This window comes from Mastomys coucha, unplaced genomic scaffold (genome assembly GCF_008632895.1).
Source record: "Mastomys coucha isolate ucsf_1 unplaced genomic scaffold, UCSF_Mcou_1 pScaffold22, whole genome shotgun sequence".
Taxonomy (NCBI): Eukaryota; Metazoa; Chordata; class Mammalia; order Rodentia; family Muridae; genus Mastomys; species Mastomys coucha.
Genome location: NW_022196905.1, coordinates 256,992,137 through 257,015,870, shown reverse-complemented (window position 1 = coordinate 257,015,870; position 23,734 = coordinate 256,992,137). Strand labels below are relative to the sequence as shown.

Below are 23,734 nucleotides of genomic sequence, written 5' to 3'. Positions count from 1 at the left end.
GGCTTATAACTCTAACTCCATTTCGAGGGATCTGATGCCCTCTTCTGGCCTTAGTGGGCAACTGCATTCATGTGCATATACTCCCACACAGACAGACATGCACACACATAGTTAAAAATAAGTCTTTAAGAATGGAGCAGATTCATGCCAGCATATCTTTGCATGCTAGCAAGGCAATAAGTAATAGTGAAATGTAAAAAGAAGGAAGCACGCCCATGCATCTTCTCCATGGTCAAGGAAAGAGCTCTCGACAAAGGCCATGAAAATGTAAGAATGGAAGATTGGTAAGCGAGGAATAACAATAATTTTCAATGCTAAATTATCAAATCGAAACTGTAATTAAATATGTATGATTCAAGAGTAATTAGTCACACACCATAAGTTATTGTCGACACATATTGATAATGTTAGAGCAGAGTTATGTTTTTTTTTTAAATGAGAATCAATTAATGTATTCTCATTTGAGCATACAAATAGACTTGGCTTTCTCAGAGAGACAATGGAGGAGACAGGAGGAACACATGTTCTGGAGGTGAGCAGCACTAAGGTTATATCTAGGCAACACTCAATGACCTTGAGTTGCTGGTGCCTAGACCAAGCATGCTCCCTAGAATAAGATAGGTTTGTTGAGACCCTAAATTCTAGTCTAGAATCCAAGAATTGCAGCTTGCCAGCTCAATGACCTTGGGTAACCTCACATCCCCTTGGAGCTTTTGTTTCATATCCATTCAATATGCCTGTTCCACCTTTACTGGGAGTTTCCCCCATATCAGCAACTAGTCTAGTCCAGATCAGTGCCTATGACTTACCTGAACTCAAATCAGGAGCCATGAGAAAGTGAGTTGGCCCTAGAGGGCAAATTATGAAGAGTTTCACTCAGCTGACTCTAGTTGGAAAGTCATTCCTGACCCCTTTCCTTCAGCTTAAGCCCTCTCTTTTACATTCTAGTGTGTGTCAAATATAAAAGCACTTCTCAGCAGGACCTGAGAGCTGGCTGAGCTAGCTCAACAGCTCAATGGACTTGCTGAGGAAATCTCACTAACTGAGTTAGATCCCTGGAGCTCAGGTAATGGTGGGAGATGAGAATGGACTCAATAGAGTTGTCTTCTCTGCCTCCCAGTCTACTATATACCATAAACACACACACATACACACACACACACACACACACATGCCATACACATACATACACCATATAGGCATCACACACATACCATACACCATACCCACATCACACACGCACACACACCATAGACACATCACATACACACACGCACACACACCATACAGGCATCACACACACACACATACACACACATACACACACACACACAAACCATACATACATAAACATACATACATACACACACACACACACCATACAGGCCCACACAAACCATACACTCACACACACACATACACACACACACACACACACACACACACACACACACACACACTGTCACCATAATTAGTAAAAAACAATTTTAAGAATAAAGGAACGCTCATGCAAAAGGGAAAACTATCTTTAAAATCTATACCCTACCATTAGCAGAAAGATGAAGGCCTGGAAAATGGAAAGGTTTACAGAAATAAGCTGAGCCTAGCAATCCTATAAGGTCAGCTACTTGAGGCAGGAGGCTTTTAAGGTCAGCCTGGGCATCTTAGTGACACACCCTGTCTCATTTGGAAGAGGTGGGGCAATACAGCTCAGGGGTAGTGCACAAGGCCATGGATTTAATCTCTCCCCATCCCAGTACTGTAATGTCAAACAAAGTGATTCAAAAAATAGAAAACATGGATGTGACCATGTAGTTAAAGTGGTCACCAAAATCCAGGAAGTGGGGAGGCACTAGGGAGGGAAGTGGCCTCCATCAGTGGCTCTGGAACAACTAGAAGAATGAATCTTGGTTTCTACACAAAATGAATTTGGGAGGGAATTAACCATGAAAGCTCTAGAAATCAAGCTTTTAGAAAAGCCAGCATAAAAAGTTTATGACCTTGGAGTATGCAAAATACTGCTTATGTGGGACCCAGGAAGGGTCATGATAAAGTGAGTGTTTGGCCCTCATTAAAATATAGAGTGATTTTTTTTTAATTAAACAGGAAAATAAGAGGCCAGGGATAGAACAGGAGAGACTTAAAATTCCCGAGTCTGACAAAGACATTCAGAGTAGATCAATACATTCTCAAATTGTCACTATAAAGAGTTTCGTTGAAGAGGGAAGCAGACTGTCCTAGCAGAAGAGCGTCTTGAGTATGGGCATACACACTCAAGACTGGATCTTGGCATGGTGCATAAACTCCAGGAACACTGCAGACCGGTCACACTGGGTAGAATGTTAAGGGTAGGAGATGAGAAGGAGGATGGGAAACTGCAAGGTGGTACCAGGAAGCTGGGCACAGGCAGCCAGGAGCAGTCACCTTCAACATTCTATCTGCAGCTGGTACTTTCTAGAATTGCCACAAAACACACCAGCCATACAATCCCACATAGAAATGGGAGGAATAACCACCTTCCACATACAGGTTGTGGAACACGAAGAGGACAAGCAAGGTGACTAAGTAGGCAGAACACCTGACCCTGGGGCTAAAGTAATCATTGGTCCCCACCACTCAAGAACATTAATGCACAGCTCTGCACACTTCCAGACATGGTATGAAATTCTTTGAACCAAAGCTATTCTGAACTCATAGATAGGATAGGAAACTACAGCTAATAGCCAGAGGATGGTCATCATTGGCTCTCTCTCTCACTAGGTTTTTTAACAACAAGGCATATAACAGGAGCTCAAAAACATTAGCTGGGAAACAAATGAGTGGGTGAATGAATGAAAGAAAGGATGGATAGGATGGATGGATGTATGGATGGATAGATGAATGGATGGATGGGTGGATGGATGGATGAATAGATGGATAGATGGATGGATGAATAGATGGATGGATGAATGAATGAATGAATGAATAAGTGCATGGATGGATGAATGAATGAATGGATGGAGAGATGAATGAATGGATGGATGAGTGAATGATTGAATGAATGGTAGTCAGGTACTCTGTGCACCATGGGCAGCTTTCAGAGCACTCTGATCATAATTCCGCTTCTTATTTTGATGCTTTGTTTTCACTAAATGGTTTTCTGGAACCAGTTGCTAGAACTTTCCAGTCATATGCTTGTTGAATTGTCCATTTACAAAGCAATGTTTCAGCCCAAATGTGCACCTTCCCAGACTAGGGAATGAGCTGCACTATACCATACAGCAATTCCAAGGCATTTGCAAAAATAATTATCCCTCTTTCATTCCGGAGGCTTGTTATCTGAATAAATGTTTCCCTGATAAAGCTTGCAGCTGGGTTGGGTTTGAGAAATACAACAATTAAGAGTCATGGGACAGAAGCTCAAAAAAAGGGTTCTCTCTCCACACGAGCATTTGCTTCCTACATCTCTGATTAGGGAGAACAGGGCCCGAGTGTGCCTGCCAACTCAGGGCTGATTGCTAATCAAGTGGCCGTGGTATACGCCAGCCAAAGAAAATGAGAAAACAAACGGACATGTTGATTAGTTTTCTCCAAACATCTTAAGAGACGCACTGGGGGCCTGAGGTGAGTAGGTAAGATGCATCCAGTTTGCTGTTTGCCAACTACACCTGAAGCAAACTCAGTATTAAAGAAGAAAATGTAGGCCCAGACACCAACTGAAGGCAGCCACAAGCCAGCCCTTGGGAGAAATAATGGTGGCAATTATAATGACCATAATCACAACTGCTAAGATTCAGCTCTGTGCAAGTATGGCAATGTTCATTGTCTCATTCCAGTCTCCAAATGACTCCGTATGCTGACTGCCAGTTATGCCACCTCCATTCCACAGGTGTAAAACCTAAAATTACAGGAGAGGGGAATTTACTCAAAAGGTGTGTGTGTGAGTATGCATGCATGTGTGTAACATATATGTGTGGAAGCCAGAGGGCAATCTCTGGTGTCATTCCTTAGGATATGTTCAACCTTGTTTTTTTTTTTCTTTATAGATATATTTTATTATTTTTCCATCATATTATATTTTATTGGTTATTTTATTTATTTACATTTAGAATTTGTACCCCATCCCAGTCTCCCCACTGCAAACCCCCTATCCCATCTCACTCCCCTTTGCCTCTAGGAGGGTGCTCCCCACTCACCCACTCCTGCCTCATGGCTCTAGCATCCCCCTATGCTGGGGCATCAAGCCTCCATAGGACCAAGCCCCCACCATTAATGTCAGATTAGGTAGTCCTCTGCTACATATGGAGCTGAAGCCATGGACCCATCCATGTATACTCTTTGGTTGGTGGTTTAGTCCCTGGGAACTCTGGGGGGTCCAGTTAGTTGATATTGTTGTTCTTCCTATGGGGTAGCAATCCCCTTGAGCTCCTTCGGTCCTTCCCCTAACTCTTCCATTGGGGTTCCCAGGCTCAGTCCAATGGTTGTCTGAGTATCTGAATCTGTATTAGTTAGGTGCTTGTAGAGCCTGTCAGAGGACAGCTATACCAGGCTCCTGTCATCAAGCACTTCTTGGCATCAGCAACAGTGTCTTTTGAGACAGGGACCCTCAATGGGGTTACTCACAGATATGCTAGGGTGGTTCCCTAGCAATCTCTGGGGACTCACCTGTCAGCCTTTTTTTGTACTTTCTTGTGCACCTTCAGGTGTATACTATTACACTAGCTTTTTTTCCCCATGGGCTTTGGGGATTAAACTCGGTTTCTTATGCTTACAAAGCACTTCCTTGATGGAGATATTTCCTTGGCTCAGCAAAGTGACACATTTAAGGAACAACGTATGGATTCATTCCCATATCTTCATCTCTAAATTTGATAGCTGACTTTTAACCCCATAAAACACAAGGAATCACTCGTGATATTCACAGCACCTTACAACAATGGCATCGGGAAAGTGGGGTACAACATTTAACAAGTTAAGGACCCACGGGTCAATGTACTGACATATTTTTTAGTGAAGTGCATTTATTTGTATAGTGCCCATACTTCTGCAAGTTCTGCAGATGCAGAACAATGTTGTCACACACACACACACACACACACACACACACACACACACACACACACGTCATAGTTAAACTTCAGAAGAAAGGGAACACCGGGCTTTCTTCACTAGATGATGCTAGTCACAGGCAGTACAAATCTTGAGGTGACCTTTCACTTTTGTAAAAACAAACAGAAAACCAAAATCAAAACCAAGGAGGAGTAGCAAGAGTGGAGGGTCCCCAGATGCTCCACAGTGATTTTATACTTACGGTAAGAGAATGGATGCAGGCGAGCCGCTATGACTGAACATTCTCTGAAGTTCAACAGCAAGGCCAGAGCCTACGCATACTGACTCCTGGTTTCTGATGCATCTTCCAGCAGAAGAAAAAGTGTTGGGGTGGACTGTGAATAGGGGCTTTCTGGCTTCTGTGACCAACTCCCTGACAAAAGCAACTTTAGGAAGGACCAGGTTTATCTTAGCCCACGGTTCAGAGATAATCATCCTTTATGAGCAGGCAGGCATTGAGGCAGAAGCAGGAGGCTTCTTCTTCTTCTTCTTCTTCTTCTTCTTCTTCTTCTTCTTCTTCTTCTTCTTCTTCTTCTTCTTCTTCTTCTTCTTCTTTTTTGAGTCTGAGTCCCCAGCACATAGAGTGGTGCCACCCATATTTAGGGTTGTTCTTTCCACCTCAATCAACCTAATGATGAGGACCACTCATAGGCATGCCCAGAGGCTTGTCTTCTCAGTGATTCTGGAGTCTATCAAGTTGACTATTTTAACCCCCACACAGAGTCTTGGTCAGGCTCATTCCTCAGACTCCATCTGATTTCATCTTACTGTGGTCCAGACAATTCCTCCACTACAAAGGTGCAGCTTTGTGCCCGAGGGCTTTCCCCAGAACCACAGGAGACTACTCATCCAGAGCATGCTCCATCTTAGGTTTCTACCCCAGAAACCAGGAGAGCACTGGCCCAAAATCTCATTCTAAGCCTTGCAAGTACCAGTGGTATCTAGGAAAAAATCCTAGAATGTTCTGAGAGTGAGGTAGTCATAGACTAATGGTCATATTTAACTCTGTGACATATACTCCATGCACATGTGAATCTATCGTAGGAAGTACTATGGAGTGAATACCCTTTTCTGGGGTTAGCTCCCAACCAAGAGAGCTGGAATGAATGTCTCTCTAGATGCTTGGAGTTCCAACGAACATCCAGTTCCTCCTCAGGTGAGAGAATCCGTGCTCTCTACATCATTTTTGTTGTTCACATAATGACTTGTGTTCATTCTTGAGTGTCCCTCTACCCCCCCAATGTCATAGTGAGCGAGCATAGGAGAGGAAGGTAATGGTGACATATGGTACCCTGTATGCTGAAGTTGCTCGTGCTAACTTGCCTCACTGTAGCTTAATGCTTCTCATTCCTACCCGGACACATCTTTTCTCCACAGCTGTTGTTTCTCTATGCCTCTTAAATAAGCTGCCTGTACTCATCCGGGCGTCCCTTTGAAGTTTTGTTGAACACAGCCATCGTCTCAGGCTACCTCAGGACTCCCTGAGAGACCAGGATATCAGGCTTTGAACAGAGACAATAGCAGACTCACTCAGTCCAGGCTGTGTAAGGTTGGAGTTGAGTTATCTCTCTCACACCCCAGTCCTTTCAGGCTCTGCAGAGCTCAATATTGAAAATACCGTATTATCTCATCTAAGGCTTGTGGAGACCACTGATATCTGAGAGGGCTAATCTAAAAGAACCATTGATCAGTTAATCCTCTCAGCTCCCCCGAGCTCCATTCCTGCATTAAGCAGACCCCCAGGAAGCTAAACTCTCTGTAGGACTGCATTCACTGCTTCCACATCCCTTTTCATGTCTTCTCTGAGGTAGGATTTACAAAGGAACTTGGGTGTTTTTATATCGCTGGAAAAATAGCTGCTGGAGAAGCTATTGCTTGTGTGGCTCGGTGCCCTTTCCATATAGGCTCTTGCATTTCTGCCAGAAACGAATGCCAAATGGGAGTTGTGTCGAGGGGGAACCATTCTCATCTCCAGTCAGCAGGCTGCTTCTCCATCACCTCAGTCTACTTCTGGTCACGAGGAGGATGAAAGCCCAGGCTTTCCACGGTGACAGGAAAACACAAAGTAAACTTGGTGCTATATTTCAATACTAACATGTAATTATTGCTCTTAGACACTATATATTTTGTCTCTTTTAAAAAGTCTTGGTTTTTTTTTTTGTAATTGGGATTTTCATAAGCTATTTAAAGATGCATATTGTAGCTCAGTGGTAAAGGGAGTTGGAAAGGCCTTGATTCCCTAGCACCAAAAAAGAAAAGACAAAAGTGTCAGAGGCAAAGAAAGAAAGGAGGGCCAGTGGAGAGTTAAGAATAGCTAAGTTATGGTGGGCAGCTAAGTCTAATAGAGTCAGAGAGCTAAGGAACAACATAGAAGACCTGAGTCAGAGTACCCCAACTTAGGAAGATGGGGTTGAGAGTCACTAAGGCTCTGAAACCTGGAGGCACTTATTCCAACTGTACTGGTCTAAGGGCTTCTCCTAGTAAAGAATATTAAGTACAGAGCAGAAAAAGAATTGATTCTAGAACCTGTAAGCTAAGCACCCAGGCAGCAGAGGTAAGATATCTATTCTTGCAAGTTTGATACAAGCCTGGTCTACATAGTGAGTCCCAGGACAGCTGTACACAGTAAGGTCATGGCTAATCATGTCACACACTCACACACACACACACACACACACACCACATGTGCTTAATAAGAACATACTCTACAAACCACACAGATATTATCATTGCTACAAAATAGTTTCCAAGTAGTCATGTAGACATGACTATGGATGGGTCATATGTCTTTGGTTCTTGGGTCCAGGGATAAAATAAGAAGGGTCAGCAGGCAATCTCCATGGTCACTGGTTCAATACTGAGTACTTGGACAACACCTTACACATATTTACCAGATACTAGTTCCTACCCAGGGTTCAGAATAGAACTCTGAGTAAACAGTGTAATAGCTCTGTACAGGTAATAGCTTTGTTCTTCTGGAATGTGTGACTCAAAGAGAAAGTGACTCCATTTAAAAGTCCTCCCCATCTGGCCAATGAAAATAAAGCATCCAAGAAAGGAAACAGCTTAAAAACTATTGTGAGTGTTTATAGAAACGGGCCTTGATATCTTTGTGACCAGCGCAGGACATGAGTCACAGCTGGGGAGAAAAATTAAAAACAAAACAAAAAATCCCATAGAAAACAATATGGCCCTGAGTGTGGCTTCTCTTCCAGTGGGGAAGAGGTGTTTATAATTTTTGCTGAGTGCTGGTTGTGATTGTTAGCTCTTTGACCAGAATGGAGTCCTCTACAGATCTTATTTTTCAGTGGTGTGTGTAGATAAGAGTGGGACTGCCTGCCTGGGGCATGTCTGAGTTACAGTGATACCATGTTGGGGTCGTAGCACACACCTGAGAGGCCTGAGGAAAGGAGTTTCTCTGTGGTGGTCTTCACATCACCAAGAACTTCAAAAGAGAGGTCGCAGAAGAGCCAAAGAAGAGACACAGAACTTAGTAGCCAATGGGGCAAATGGTTGGACGGAGCTACCATGTTCCATCTTCTCTACCCATGTCTACTGGTATGAGTACTGCATATGAATAGGGTTGACAGTACCTCCTCTCATGGGGTTGGTTCAGGATACACCTTGGCCACCGACATTTACAGTTATTGAAAGAACTTGCAGATAAACTTCGTGTGCAAATGTAGCCATCCCCTGTGGGCCTCTATTGACTTTCTGAATGAGAGGCAGTGCTAGTAAGCTTTTGCCAACTTGACACAATCTAGAGCAGTGATTCTCAACCATCCTAATGCCAGGACCCTTTAACACAGTTCCTCATGTTGTGGTGACCCCCACCCATAACATTATTTTCGTTGCTACTTCATAACTGTGCTTTTGCTAGGGTTATGAATTGTAATGTAAATATCTGAAATGTAGGATACCTGATAATGCAAACCCTATGAGGTCACTGGATCTCAAAAAGAGGCTACAACCATAGGCTGAGAACTGCTGATCTCAGAGTCACCAGAGAGGAGAAAATCTCAATCGAAGAACTGTCTCCATAAGATTGGCCTAGGGGCATGTCTGTAGACATTTTCTTAATTGTTAATTCATGTAAGTGGCCCAACCTGTTGTGGATGGTGCCATCCCTCAGCAGGTGAACCTCTGCTTTATAAGCAAGCAAGCCTGAAAAGGAAGAGGAATCGGGCTAGTATGCAGCATCCTCCATGGCCTCTGCTTTAGACCCACCTCCAGGTTCCTGCTTGGCTCCCCTCCATGATGGACTCTAACTCAGAAGTCAATAAACCTGTTCTTCTCCAAGTCAATATTGGCCAGAGTGTCCTATTGCAACAACAGAGAAGCAAACTAATACAGAACTTCTGAGAGCAATCTCCTTCTGTTGTCACTAGCCTTGAAGGTGACTCGAGTTCAGGCCTGAAAACCAAGGCGCTTGTGAATTGAGTTTTCTCAGCTGGTTTCCTACTTGACTCTTCTAGCTTTCTTCTTTGACCATTCAATACAAAAACAAATTTAAGCTGGATGGTACCCATATCTCATAAATCCAATAGCACACAGGTTTTGAGCCCCAATCATTTGCCACAAAGAGATTTGTAGGAAAGAGTTCAGAATTATTTTATTACACAACTCTCAACAGAAATCATTTGCCAAGATTGTTTAAAAGTTCTTAGTTTAAAAAAAAACTACCTATATCTATCAATAAAAGACAAATACTCTGATCTTACTCTAAACTAAAGAACTAACTCTTACTTCAGTGCATTCATGTGTTTCTTCCCATTTGCCAATGAATCGACAGGGGTAGTTTATTGTTTAGACTCAAATGCAGAATCTAATGTCCTTTGTGTTCATACTAATAATTCAGTAGCTCGTGCCAGCTTATCAAACTGCTCTTGATTCCTGAGCCAGGTCTGAGAAATAGCAATCCGAACACGGGAAACATGTCCCACCCAGATCTTTATCAATTCTAGTTTTACAACAGGGAGGTCTATGCCACGGGATAGATACCCAGCTCAGCACTAGAAACTTCCCTCAAGTTGATACTGTCTCAGGAAAAAAAAAAAAAAAAACTTTCAGTAGAAAAAGTACTCAACAGTCTGGAAATGACCCGTTGGCCATTTCGATGACAGTTTTGCCTGTAAGTACTGTGGGTACCTCAGCAGTGTCTCACCCTCTAGTTTGATGGAGAAGCTGGTGAACAAATAAGATTTGTCTTTCTTAGATGATCTAGAAAGAGCCAAGGTTCATGTACGCCCAGAAAAAAGAACCCTTTTATCTCTTTAGAATGATCATCCAGAAAACAACATGTTATAAAAAATGAACTCAGTGGGAATGAACTGGTTTCTAAAAATGACACAAGACTCCCAGTTGAATCTGAATTTCAAATGAAGAATCATTTTAGCATAAACATACGTCAGATATTGCACAGGACCTAATTGCACTGAAACCTATACACATTTTTTTTAAAAAAATGATTGGTCTACATTTATAGGACTCAGAGTTGTGTGGCTGGTCATACATGTAGAAATTGGTCCTACGTGTAGAATATCCTTCTAGAAAGTGACCCCCAGCTAGGAAACCTATGTCTGCTCATGTTCGGGGTACCTGTAGTCATCTCGGACTGTTCTCTCATTTCCCTTTTGCATGAATCCTACCTGACTCAGGAATTGGGGGTTGCACTATGGCCCCCTTTTGATTCAGCCGCAACCTCCATATCCACAGGCAGGCTCTCTCCTGAGCATGGCGCAGCTGCAAGTACTTCCTGCCCCATGGAACTTGTAAGATTACCTTCATTCCTAGCAAGAAAAACAATCCCAAGGCCCAGCTTTTGTTTCTCTATTATTTACAAACCCACCAACCATGTGTTAAGGCCCGGGGCCATTTTGCAGTGTGGCGAGTTCAAATCTTTCCAGGACAGAACTAACCTATGTGTTTAGTAATGGAGAACAGAGTTAGTTCAGATCTCCCAGTGGCTTCATTGTTTGTATTTCAGATTGGTTTGCTTGTTAATGGATTTGGTTTCACAAGAGAGAGAGTAGTAGTAGTTTAATGAGGAGAAAATGGGGGGTGGCATGTAATAAGTTAAATGTGGTTGGTCACAGCTTGAGACAAAAGCAAGAGGTAGGGTGGTAACTTAAATACAAGGGAGGCAGACACAGGATCTTACAAGGGTCACCCAATCCCTCTTCAGTCATTAGTAGAAGAAGATGGGGTGCATTGTGCTGGGAACCAACTTAAGGAGAGGATGCAGACTCTGCAGTAATAGAACCAGAATTTCTCTGTTCCGTGAAGGCCATCAAAAGCTGCCCTCAAGGGGAAGGGCTGCAGCCAGGACTCTAATATTAGCATCCTGGGCAGAGTCGAGCTTAAACCTCAGAACTGTAATGTAATTGGGAGCAGGGGTGATTTATATCCCCCTGCATAGCTCATCATTTCCGGGAAAGGAAATGAATGAACTGGGTGTTAAATCCCCACTGTCCTTCCCACCCTGAACAGACTCAGATCTTGATTTATGAAGACACTACTATGGCCCCATAGCATAGCACTGGTCTGAAGTATTTAGTCTACAGTGGTGATTTGGAGACTATCTGCTCATGGTCCTCAGAAAGTCTTAACATGTTTATTAAAACCTTGTTACCAATCTCAAACAAAAAGATGGGATGGAGAGCTCCTTTTGCAATTGCAGTTTGAGGGGGTCTCCTAGTATTAATAAATTATGTATTTAAGAAGGAAATATAAAAAACAGATGAGGAAAAAGGAGCTGTGTATGACTGGCCAATGAATTGACAAAGGCAGTTCATTGTTTAGAGCCAAATGCAGGCTCTGCTGTATGTACGGCATTCCGATGCAAACTGTACTGTTACTTCAAAGGAAAAATTAAAACACCCGCATCTGATCCATAGTTAATGCATGGGGTTCAATGTAACGAGCACGGAGTGCTTAGAAAAGTACCAAGCATGGCCTATTTGTTCAGTGCTGGCTATCGATCTGTTATAGGATTTCAAAAGAGAGAGTGTCAGGCAGACACAAAAAGAGGACACTTTGAATGGCTCCATTTACATAAGCCACAAAAGAGACAAACTAACCTGTGCTATTAAAAGTCGAAAGGCTGGGTATCCTAGTGGAGTATTGAGAGCAGAGCAGGCAGGCAGCAGAAGGGTGCAGGCTGGCCGTGTACTGCCTCTCACGTTTCTATATGTGTATTTGTCTTGATCCATTTGGAGTGCTATAATAGGATACTGCAGACTGGGTTAAAGCAAGCAACCAAGCAACCAAGCAACCAAGCAAAACAGAAAGGGCTAAAGGAGACTGTTCAGCACTTAAGGGCCCATAATGCTCTTGCAGGAGACCAGAGTTCCTTTCCCAGGACTCACCTTAGATGGTTAACAACTATCTGTAATTTCCAGCTCTGGGGGGAATCTGATTCCCTCTTCTAGCTTCTGTAGACACCTGTAGGCACATGCATATACCCACAGATGCACCTGCACACCCACAATTAAAACTAAAATATGCCTAAAAATATTCAAGGAACTTATTCCTTAGAGTTTTGAAGTCTGTATGTGTAGGAGCAAGGCATTAGAAGCTTCCACATCTGGTAGGGGCCAGTTTCATAAGGGTCATCTTTACATTGTGTCTTCACATGGTCACATGGTTGGTAGGGAAGGGAGATCTCCAAGGCCTTTCATAAGCCCTCTTCATTATGACAGCCCCCTCATAAGCTCACCAGCTCACACTGACCCCACTTCTAAATACCATCCCCACAGAGATTATTGTTAACCATAATCAAATGTGTTGATGCCTAATTTGCAGCATAAGCTACATTTTCATAAGCATAAACCTCGAGTGTTGATCTTATCTAAAGTACAGCATAAATATTTGCAGAATATGATCCAATAACTTATAAATAGAAATGATTCTTATAAAAATAAATATTGAAAGCTATCTTAACCAAGGCAGAAGTCTCTCTCTCTCTCTCTCTCTCTCTCTCTCTCTCTCACACACACACACACACACACACACACACACACACACACACAGAGGAGGGAGAGAGAGAGAGAGAGAGAGAGAGAGAGAGAGAGAGAGCATACCTTGCAAACAGTGTGATGCTATCTACACAGGGAGCCATGGACCAAGGCTGGTAGAACATAAAGCAAGTCTTCCTATCCAATGTTAGAAAAATCAGACTCACTCAACACATAGGAGAGTGGGCATAAGCAGAGATGTGACTGGGGATGTCACCTGACTCTCTGGCCTTACTGGCAACTTCTCATGAATGTCAGGTGTGGTAAGAAAGGTGAACTCTTTATAAATATCCTGACACTTAGGGATTTAGGAGTCATGAGAGTGCAGCCACTCACATCTGTGAATCACGGAAATTGGTGGTTTGGGGGGAACCTTAAATCTTGTGTCTTGGACATCCTTGGAAGAAACCATTTCTTAAGTTCTTAGAAGAAATTTAAAGAAAAAGCAACACATGGGCTGGAGAGATGGCCCAGCCGTTAAGGGCTAGGCTCACAACCAAAAATATAAGAAAAAGCAATACTGAAATCTTATGCTGCCCTGAAGATTGGCAAACTGAGGGTGATAGTGTCCAGAGCTCATGGCAGCATGGGCTGGCATCTGGTAAGACAGCTGTTTGGGCCTGGTCAACATCTTACATGGGCCTTCTTTTGTGTAAACTGTAGAATACGCCTATATTCAATGGGTCTCTGTGAATAGATGTCATAACTCAGTGCTTAAGGAAGTTAAGAATCAGAGGCAACACAGAGGTCTTTCAATTATTGGAGTGACTAAACAGTGAAAATAATGTATAAGCACCAAAAGCCCTATGTAATTTTGCACACACTTGCACACACGCATACACACAAAATTCACACATATACACAGACATACATACACACACACAGGCACACATAGACATGCATACATCATATACACACAGAGAGAAACAGAAATAAAACACATGCACACATACATACACATACACCCAGAGCCATACACATACACACACAGACATATGCACACATATACACATTCATACATACACATACACCCAGAGACATACACATACACACACAGACATATGCACACATATACACATTCATACATACACACACACATACATACACACATGCATACATACATACACATACACATAGAGACACACACATACACACAGACATATGTACACATAACACATTCATACATACATACACACACATATATACACACATGCACACATACATGCATATACACATAGAAACACACATATACACACAGACATACACACATATACACACATGCACACACATATACACACCTATAGAGTTTATATTCTATACACTTGGAATGGGGTGAATGACCAGATATTACTATAGCATGATATTTCCTTTTTGTTTGTTTGTTTTTGTTTTTTGATTTTATGGACAAAAGACAAGGCCCAGTGTATGCATACAAACTTTCTGCCACTGAGACACACCCTGAGGCCATTGTCACATCTCTGAGAAAGTCATGTAGTATTTATGACAAAAAGTATAAACATAACCATCACAACATGAAATGCATGAGAGAGAGAGAGAAAGACAGAGAGAGAAAAAGAATATGTGTGTGTATGTTGTGTGTGTGTGTGAAAGTCCTTGGCATAGTGCCCAGGAAGCAATAATGAATAAGAAATAAAAAATGTTATTAAACCCTCAGCTGGGCAGGAGTCCATATTGCTTATAGTCTTTGTACCTAATATAATGACCACTCTTTTAAAACTGTTCAAAAGCCACTTAAGAACAATAAGCACTCCTTGTGCCCAGTGCCCTGTTTGTTGCACCCAGAGAGTAGCCCCATCCAAACAAGTGGTCTACCCTTTGCACATGTGCATGACTGAAGGTCTGCTGTGAACGAGGCAGAGAGCATGTGCCTAGGGCTGGCTGATAGATAACGCAAGCATGGCATCTTACATGTTGGCACTCACTACTAGACAGGTGTTAGCGAAATGATGATGAGAGGCAGTGTGGCAGGGGATGATGGGAAACATGGGTTTCTATGAAAGTACCAGGAAGGAGAATTGTCCAGGTATTTCTAACCTAAGATTTAAAACAAATTAGGAGTTCCCCAAGGCAGACAGCAGGGAGGGGGTTGCGAAGAAATAGAGACACCGATATGACTATGGAGATGGTCAGTCAAGGTCACAAACTCAGGACCTGGGACTCAGGACTATGCTGTTTACCGTTTTTTATGGTAGTTGCAACCAAAAAACACATGGCCTGCCAAACCCACATTATTTAATAGCTGATCTGTTAGAAAACAGGTCAACAACTTGTGACCTTATGCAAAATATCCATTCAGCCCACATACATAGTAATGAAAGTGATTCATTCCCAGAGTTTCAGCTTGTGTTCCTCTCTGCCTTCTGGAATTGCACCACCTCCCTGCAGGTCAGCTCTGCCCCTCAGAGACTCTGGGAGCTACTCTTTCAGGTCTCTGTTAAATGTTCTAAAATAGTGAAACTCAGACCTCACAAATGGACCTTTGCAAAAGAGAATGTTTCAAAGACAGACACAAGTGTGGCTGTTAGGAAGCCCTGAGCTTGAATCTGCTGCAGTGTTCCAGGCCACAAGGCAGAGAGAGGACAGTAGCCAGCTGTGGCTGGACAGCCAAGGTTATAAACTCAGGACTCAGGCCAGGTCTGGCTCCTTGATGGGTTTATTCCCTCTAATACAGAGCAAGTATAATGTCTACATGCTGGAAGGCGGTTCTGAGTACTTACTTGGCCAAACACCCATTCCTAAATTCCTTCTCCCAGCTTGTTTCCCCCATAATGGCTAGGGATGTAAATACAGCTCCAGCCTCTAGTGCAGTCAATGATACCATGTGACTTGTCTGACCAATAGGAGTTAAGCAGATGTCTTTTTAGGTGGTTCCAGAGCAAAGGGTGACTGGTAAAAGGCTGACACTGTCCTCTGTCCTTGAATATGAACAGTGACGTTCTTGTTAAACAATCGGACCCAGCAAGGCTGAGCCTACGTCCCAACCTGCTGTTACTCTTAAGAACAATGTCACTCTGCTTCTGTGTGATCAACAGTAGACATGCTTTGAGTAGACCCTAGTATTCTGAGCCCTTTCTCTATTTCTCCCTGTCTCTTCTGCCTGATGAGGAGGTAGAAGCTGATGCTACTGCTGGCTGGTAGAGGTACCTGCACTCATGTCCTAGTTTGCCTCTGTGGTGCTGGGATTAAAACATCCCCTATACAATCAACAAACGCAGACACTATTGTGGATGCCAAGAAGTACATGCTGACAGGAGCCTGATGTAGCTGTCTCCTGAGAGGCTCTGCCAGAGCCTAACATATACAGCAGTGGATGCTCGCAGCAAACCATTGAACTGATCATGGGGTCCCCAATGGAGGAGTTAGAGAAAGGACTGAAGGAGCTGAAGGGGTTTGTAACCACATAGGAAGAACAACAATATTAATCAGCCAGAGCTCCCAAGGTCTAAACCACCAACCAAGGTATACACATGGAGGGACCCATGTTTCCAGTCATATATGTAGCAGAGGATGGCCTTGTCGGCATCAATAGCAGGCCCTTGCTCCCATGAAGGTTCAATGCCCCAGTATAGGGGAATGTGAGGATGAGCACGGGGAGGCAGGAGTGGGTGGATGTGGGGTGGTACACCCTCATAGAAGCAGGAGGGGAGAGATGGGATAGGACATTTCTGGGGTGGGGTGGGGAATCGAGAAAGGGGATAACATTGAAATGTAAATAAATAAAATATCCAATTAAAAAATACCAAAAAATTGACAAAAGCAACTTGGGGAGGAAAGGGTTTATTTGGCTTATAGGTTAAGGTCCACCTTCCTGGGAAACCAATGCAGAAATCCAAGGCAGGAACCTAGAGACAGGAACTGAAGCAGAGACAATAGAGTAATGCTGTTTGCTGGCTTGCTTCCTCTGGCTGGCTCAGTTACCTTTCTTATACAGCCAAGGCCCACCTGCCAAAGATGATACTGCCCACAGTTGGCTGGATCCTCCCATAATTAGTAATCAAGGAAATGCCCTACAAATAATGTCCACAGGCCAATCCAATGGAGGAAATTCTTCAACCTCTTTCTACCTGTGCCAAGTTGACAAACATAGCCAACCATGACACCACACAGGGGCAGGGTCTCTTGGTGAGTTCTGCTTTCTCCTTAAAAGGGAATCACATAGCATTTTGCTGGTACCTGCTTATGAGGAAAGGCTGGGTCTCTCATGAGGCCTAAAGAATAAGAAAGGCTGGGATCCACCCACTTGAGCAATCAGAGCATCTTGGTCACACGGTTCCAAGTCTCCTGGGAAGATTTTAAGGAGAAAAGGAATGTCTTTTTTTTCTTTCAGCCATGCATCAGTGCGCTACAACAAAGTGCCTTAAAAAGAATGATCAGCTTTAAAAGGAGTAACTAAGTCACAGAGGACAGCTGGGACAGTTCGTTCCTAATAAAATTCTAAACCCTAGCCACACCCATTACTCAATGTTTTTACACCATGCTTATGTTATTTATGATTTGGGTCTGTTTTCTGAGAAGTGCTGAGGAAAGGCAATGTCACCAGGCAGGAGACCTTCCGTTTAGCTCTGGTAATGGCTACACCTGCTTCCCCGTGCTTGTCTTAAAAGCACTAAAAGCAGGTACCTGGTGGCTTTTCTTATGGGTCTCGGATAACCTCAGGACCCAACTGATGACACAGATGGGAAGTCACGGACCTGAGTAATGAAGTGGTGTTCACAGACACGGAAATCACAAATGCTGAGCAGCCCGGAAGGTTCTAGGATATCATAACCGGCACCAAAGCAAATATTCTCTTCTGATTTTTTTTTCTCTTTAAAGCTTTGGGTTAGTGGATGGGTTTTATCCTAAATCTAAATGGTAACTTTGTTTATAAATATTGTGTTTTGAGAGTTAGGAGGAAAGGGAAGCATTTAGAGGAGGGACCTTTATAAGGACTAAATAACAAGGTAGCTGTTGTCATACTGTAATCTGCCACCTAGATATTAAGCCTTTGGACAGCTGTCTTTTCTTGCTAACACCCAGCATCTAGATTCTCGGTCACCTCTCTCACAGCTATGGTAAATTATCTGTCAGAAGCAACTCGAGGAAGGAAGGGTTTGTTTGGGCTCACAACTAGAGGTTAAGTCTGTCGTGGCGGGGAAGGAATGATGGTGGCACCCGGTCATGTGGTGGCACCTGTGGTCAGGAAGCAGGGAAACTCTTAGAATGGTGGTGCTCAGTTCGGCGTCTTCTTGTCATTTAGTCCAGGATCCTGCCCCATGAGGCGGTGCCGCTCACATTCAGGGAGGGTCTTTCCTCCTGAGCTCAGTCTTTCTGAACCGTACACAGATACAGAAGGCTGTCTCCATGGTGATTTAAAATCACAGCAAGTTGACAAGGGAGATGAGCTATCACAAGGGTCTTGTTACAAAAATGTGGCATCTAATCATTTTCCCTAGAAATATCTTATTGGATTGGATATCCTCCATCAAGTTTGATTGTATAATAAGAAACTCAGGTTCATGACTCATTTGCCCATGAAGCACTTAGAAGCTCTGAGAAGCTCATTCATACACACACACACACACACACACACACACACACACACTCACACACACACACAAGCATCAAGTCCTCTGTAGTGAAACACTGCTTGGAGACCCACACTATGATGCGACCATTTGCAGAGTGGAGGGGCTATGGAAACACATCTCTGACCCAGGGGTGTTTTGCTTCAATACTAACAAGCAACCACGTCAAATGCAATTGATATGGATAGTGTATGTATGTTGTAGAGAAACAAACTAACGAAGGAAGCAAGGCAGGTGGGAGAGAGTGAGTGGCATCCAGAGACCAGCAATGCTCCCAAGCAGGCTCTCCTCCCTGAATGGCCACGGCTGCCCTGTAGACATTCATAGGGTTGAGGACATAGTCTTAGCAAAGGACATGGCTCAACCCAAGAGTCCAGATGACCAGTGCACCACACTCAGTCTCAAGTTCCACAATCATGTGGCTTTACGCTGCAAGCAAGGATTCTACTCTACAGCCTCCGTAAGAGGCCACCTTTACCTACAGACTTCAAGAGAGGTTGACCAATCCTTCTTAAAACTTGAGCTGGAAATATCCTGAACTAGCTTAATTCTTTTTTATAGTCTCCTGATCATCAACAGCAGTGACTACACATATGTACCAACCTCTAAGGATTAGTCCAATTACAGTTCTGAACGTACTACACAAGAATCCATAAGCCCCCTTCATCTATGTAACAAATGGTCACCAAATCCACACTCTATACCAGACACTGAGAAGAGTGGAGTGCCCTGTCTCTTTGGGATGGACAGTCTCATCTCTCCTTTTAGACACAATGAAACAGGAACCAGGGAAGTGGCCAAACAAAGGCTAGGTATATATCTAAGTGGTAGAGAGCATACTTGCTCACTATGTATAAGAAACTGGGTTTGGAACCCAGAGCCCTGAATATCTGCAGCTTGCCAGAGAGCTTATCCTCTTAGGCACAGGATAAGGCTATTTTTGAGCCTCCCAAAGGTCTGGTACGTGGATTGTGCACAGATATGATGCTCAAACTTGCAGGACAAAAATCATGAGGTCTCTCCTCCATTGGAGGTTCTCCCAAGAACAAGCATTAAGCACTAAGCAATTTGCTATGTGTTGGAAGCTTACCTGTTACTGTAGCACACATAAATCATACATAAACATCTGCAGCTAGCATGGGATAAGGCTAGGGTTTGGTTCTAAATCTGATAAGTTTAGAGCTCATGTACCAGGAATGGGGCACCGCCACATGCATTTGCTTGTGGGTGCTACCCTCTGGTATGACAGAATCTGCTCATTTACCCCTTGATCCTGCAGCCCATTAGATACTCCATTCTTAGGCTCTTTCTTTCTTCTATCAGTTACTTGTGTGGGACAGTTATTCAGCCTGATATAACTCAATTTGTCAGTGTCTATATTTAAAGTGAGGTGTAGAAAAGCAATAGCGAAGATCAATCAATATCAACAAGATTGACAGATCTTGGCTAGGCTGACAAAGATGGCAGGGAGGGGCGTAGATCATCAGATAATAGCTGCAAACAGAGCTGAACAAGATGGCAGTGAGGGGCGTAGAGTATCAAGTTAATAACGGCAAACAGGGAACACTACTGCTGATTTTACAGAAATGGGAAGGATTGTGCAGGAATATCATTAATGACTGCATGCTAGCAAACTAGACAGTTCAGACGAATTGCTGTGAGGACAGAAATTCCAAACTGACTCAAGAGGAGACCAAAACTCTCAGTAGCCCCAAACAACAAAGAAACAGGAAAATTGCAAGTAACATCACATCAGTAATTCAAAATATTTTCAGAAAATAAAATCTATACCAATAGAATTTCTTCAAGGAATTTTATCAAGATTTTTAAAGAGTATTTTAAATTAAAAACATTTTTACAAAATATTAAGCAAAAATACTAATATTTTACAAATTCTTCCTCGATCCACAAAGAATGTGAACACTTCCCAACAGGGTTTATATGATCAATGGTTCACTGGTAGCAAAATCATGTATAGCTATCTAGAGAGAGCTGGGTGCTGTAAGTACAGTTTTGGGGAGGCTGAAGGCCCCTAGTTTTCACAGAGAGTTCAGGCCAGGTTGTATTATGTAGTAAGAGATCTTGTCTTATACAACAAACAAAAAATAATGAAGAAAGGTAACAACAGAACCTAGAAGATTACTATTCCCTCACAATTACATAAACATCTAGTCACACCCAACCCCAGCCTCTGTCACCCTTATGTCATACACACATCTATGGACTTCAGCCATTTGGACTGGGTTCTAGCCCTAGCGATGCCAGACACCTTCACTAACATCTGGATCCTGATAATCTCCTCACATCCCCCATTTGCCCTGGTCTCACCCTTATCCTTTTAGAATCTTAAGGCATCTTTGGACATTTGACTCCACCTTGCATTCAAGCAGGGACTCCTCTGTCTTGTTTTCCAGTGTATTCCTGGAGTCTAGTACACAATATTTGCTGAGTGAGCAAAGATGACTGGACAACAAACAGATGGTCAAGTTAGGATGAATAGCTGCATGTGCTCAGAAATGAGCTGAGGCAGGGGACTGGCTTCATTGGCCTGCACCTTCCAGAAAATGCCTTCTCTATGTTTTTTTTTTTTTTTTTTTTTTTTAAAGGCAGCCAGGTCCATCTTCTTTCTCCTTATACTTCTCTTCTTCATGGTGTCTCAGGAATTACAGAAACTGTTGCTAGATCCTAAGCATGGGGCTTCGTGGCATCTCTGTGAGAAGTAATTCATCGGCTCCTATGAGGGGGATTTGCTTCGATCAATAATAACGTGTACTTTTATCATCTTCTCAGGTATCCCAGGCCCCAATTTTCTCCTATTTATATTTGTTCAAGCCTTTTACAGGGTGATGATTATTTCCTTTGATCATAGAAATGGAAGTGCCCTGAGCCCACCCAGCCTGGCATTCGCTCTCTCATTTCTACCAGGGCACTGTCTATCTGACAGCACGCTGGTCTGCCTGCAATCGTGGGCATAAACCTATCTACACTTTCTTTGGCTCATTTGAAATCTGCTATTGTCAGGAAACTTTAGGGCCCTGGATGATCATGGAGGGTTATGGCTCTTATGGATGCGCCTGTTTATTTTAGATGCTCTTTCCCACTGAGTTTATTAGAGAAATTCACATTTATCACAATATGCTTCTCTGAGCCTTCCTCCCCCCCTTCCCTCCCCCTGCCTCTCCTCTCTCCTCCTCCCCTCCTCTTTCCTTTCCCTCCCCATTTCCTTCCTCCTCCTCTCTGCTATTTCCTTTTCTCAACTGCTACAGGTTTTCAAGGTCACAGAACTAGGCTTCCCCCTTTAGATTCCTTTCGGGCTTTTGTTCAATTGTTTCTGTTCATGTCTCTATATACTTAAGCTGGGATTCTCTTTTCTTCCTCCTACCAAAGACACCTACCTGGTTCTGCCCCAAAGAGCCTTCTGTTAGAGTCCCTCACTAAGACCAGCAAGGTCATTCTTCCCATTCCTCAGTCCTCAGACTGAGGGACATTTGGCGCCTTGCTTAGTGCCAGAATAGCCTCTTCCTTTCTCTCACCCATGACCATTGTCCCTCCATTTCCTTTCTCTGAGGACAGAAGCAGGTTCAGCTTTCCTTTGGCTTAGACCCCATTTCCCATGAGCCTTTGGTTTGTTTCAGTTCCTTTCACATAGACATTTTCCATAAGCCTTTGTGTCGTGTCAATTCAAAAACCAAACACACATGCCTTTCTCTCTCCTCTTGGGCTTAGCAGCAGTCACTTTACAATGTGTGTATACTTGGGTCTGGACTCGGGAAGAGTTTACTTTTGTTAAGGTGTCAAGGACTCCTACATAACCCAGCTGCCCCGTTTGATTCTATTTAAGAACGTCTTAAATGCATTCTATAAACAGGCAGGAGCATAAATTATGGATATTCTACTTTTTTCTCCTAGTGGGGAATAGTTTTTAGATCTCTTGATTTCTTACTTTGAAACTGAAATTAAGACATATGATAATAAACTCGGTGTGGTGGTACACATCTATAATCCCAGTGCTCAGGAAGCCGAGGCAAGCTATTCCAAGTCTGAGGCAGTTTTGAGCTACACGGTATGTTCTGGGCTAGCATACCCTACACAGTTAGCTTCTGTCTGAAAAGAATTAAATAGCAATGAAATTTTTCAATAGATTAATAAAAGTGCTGTCACCATCCTGCAGGCCAGACACGATGTAGACTGTGTATATATAACCATATCTATATGTATAAAACATCAGACATGTAACATACTCTTTCCAATGTATGAATTATGAATATAGCTAAAACTCTTACTGCAGTGGCTTAGCAAAGCCTGTGGGACAGCTCATACCTACACTCCCTATTGTGCATTGAATTCCATCCTTGTCTATGGAAGGTAACAAATTAGATTTGCTCTGTTGCTCTAAACTTTAGATCCCTGGTATTTATTTTCCATGGGATAAATGGGCATGCCATCTAGCAATGTTCAAATGCCTCTAGATGGTATTTTAACTATGAATATTTTAAACTTTTAAAAATATTGAATTTTTAGACAAGCAGTGGTGATACATGCCTTTAGTCCCAGTACTGAGGAGGTAGAGGCAGGTGGAGCTCTAAGAGTTCAAGGAAAACTGCTTTGTCTACAGAGGGAATTTCAGACTAGTCAAGGTTATGCAGAGAAACCCTGTCTTGAAAAGCCAAAACAAAAATTATTGAAATTTTAAAAATTAAAAGAATTAAATTATTAAAACAGAGTCAAAAGCCTTCTGCTCAACAATGCTTTGAATGTCTTTTTTAAAGAGGGGACAGATCTTCCCTAAAATTCAAGAAGCTTCCTTGAACCTGTTTTCCCCTGAGCTAACATCCTTGTTAAGAAACAGAATGAGACATACTGGCTTTTCAAAGATTTATTGTTACTTTTTAATTTGTGTGTGTGTGTGTGTGTGTGTGTGTGTGTGTGTGTGTGTGAGTGTGTGTTCACGTGAATAAAAGCACACACACACAAGGCAAGAGACATTCTCTGGAGCTGGAGTTGCGGATGGTTGTCAGCCACCCTATATGGACAATGAGAGTC

The 23,734-nt window shown here is 42.9% G+C and overlaps 1 protein-coding gene and 1 long non-coding RNA gene across 2 annotated transcripts in view; both read right to left on the bottom strand.

Moving 5' to 3' along the window:
• Cdh13 (cadherin 13) overlaps positions 1–23,734 on the bottom strand; it is a 1,053,312-nt gene that overhangs the window by 744,199 nt on the left and 285,379 nt on the right. The window lies entirely within an intron of this gene.
• The window catches only part of LOC116070259, a 74,873-nt gene that overhangs the window by 9,085 nt on the left and 42,054 nt on the right, over positions 1–23,734 (bottom strand). The window lies entirely within an intron of this gene.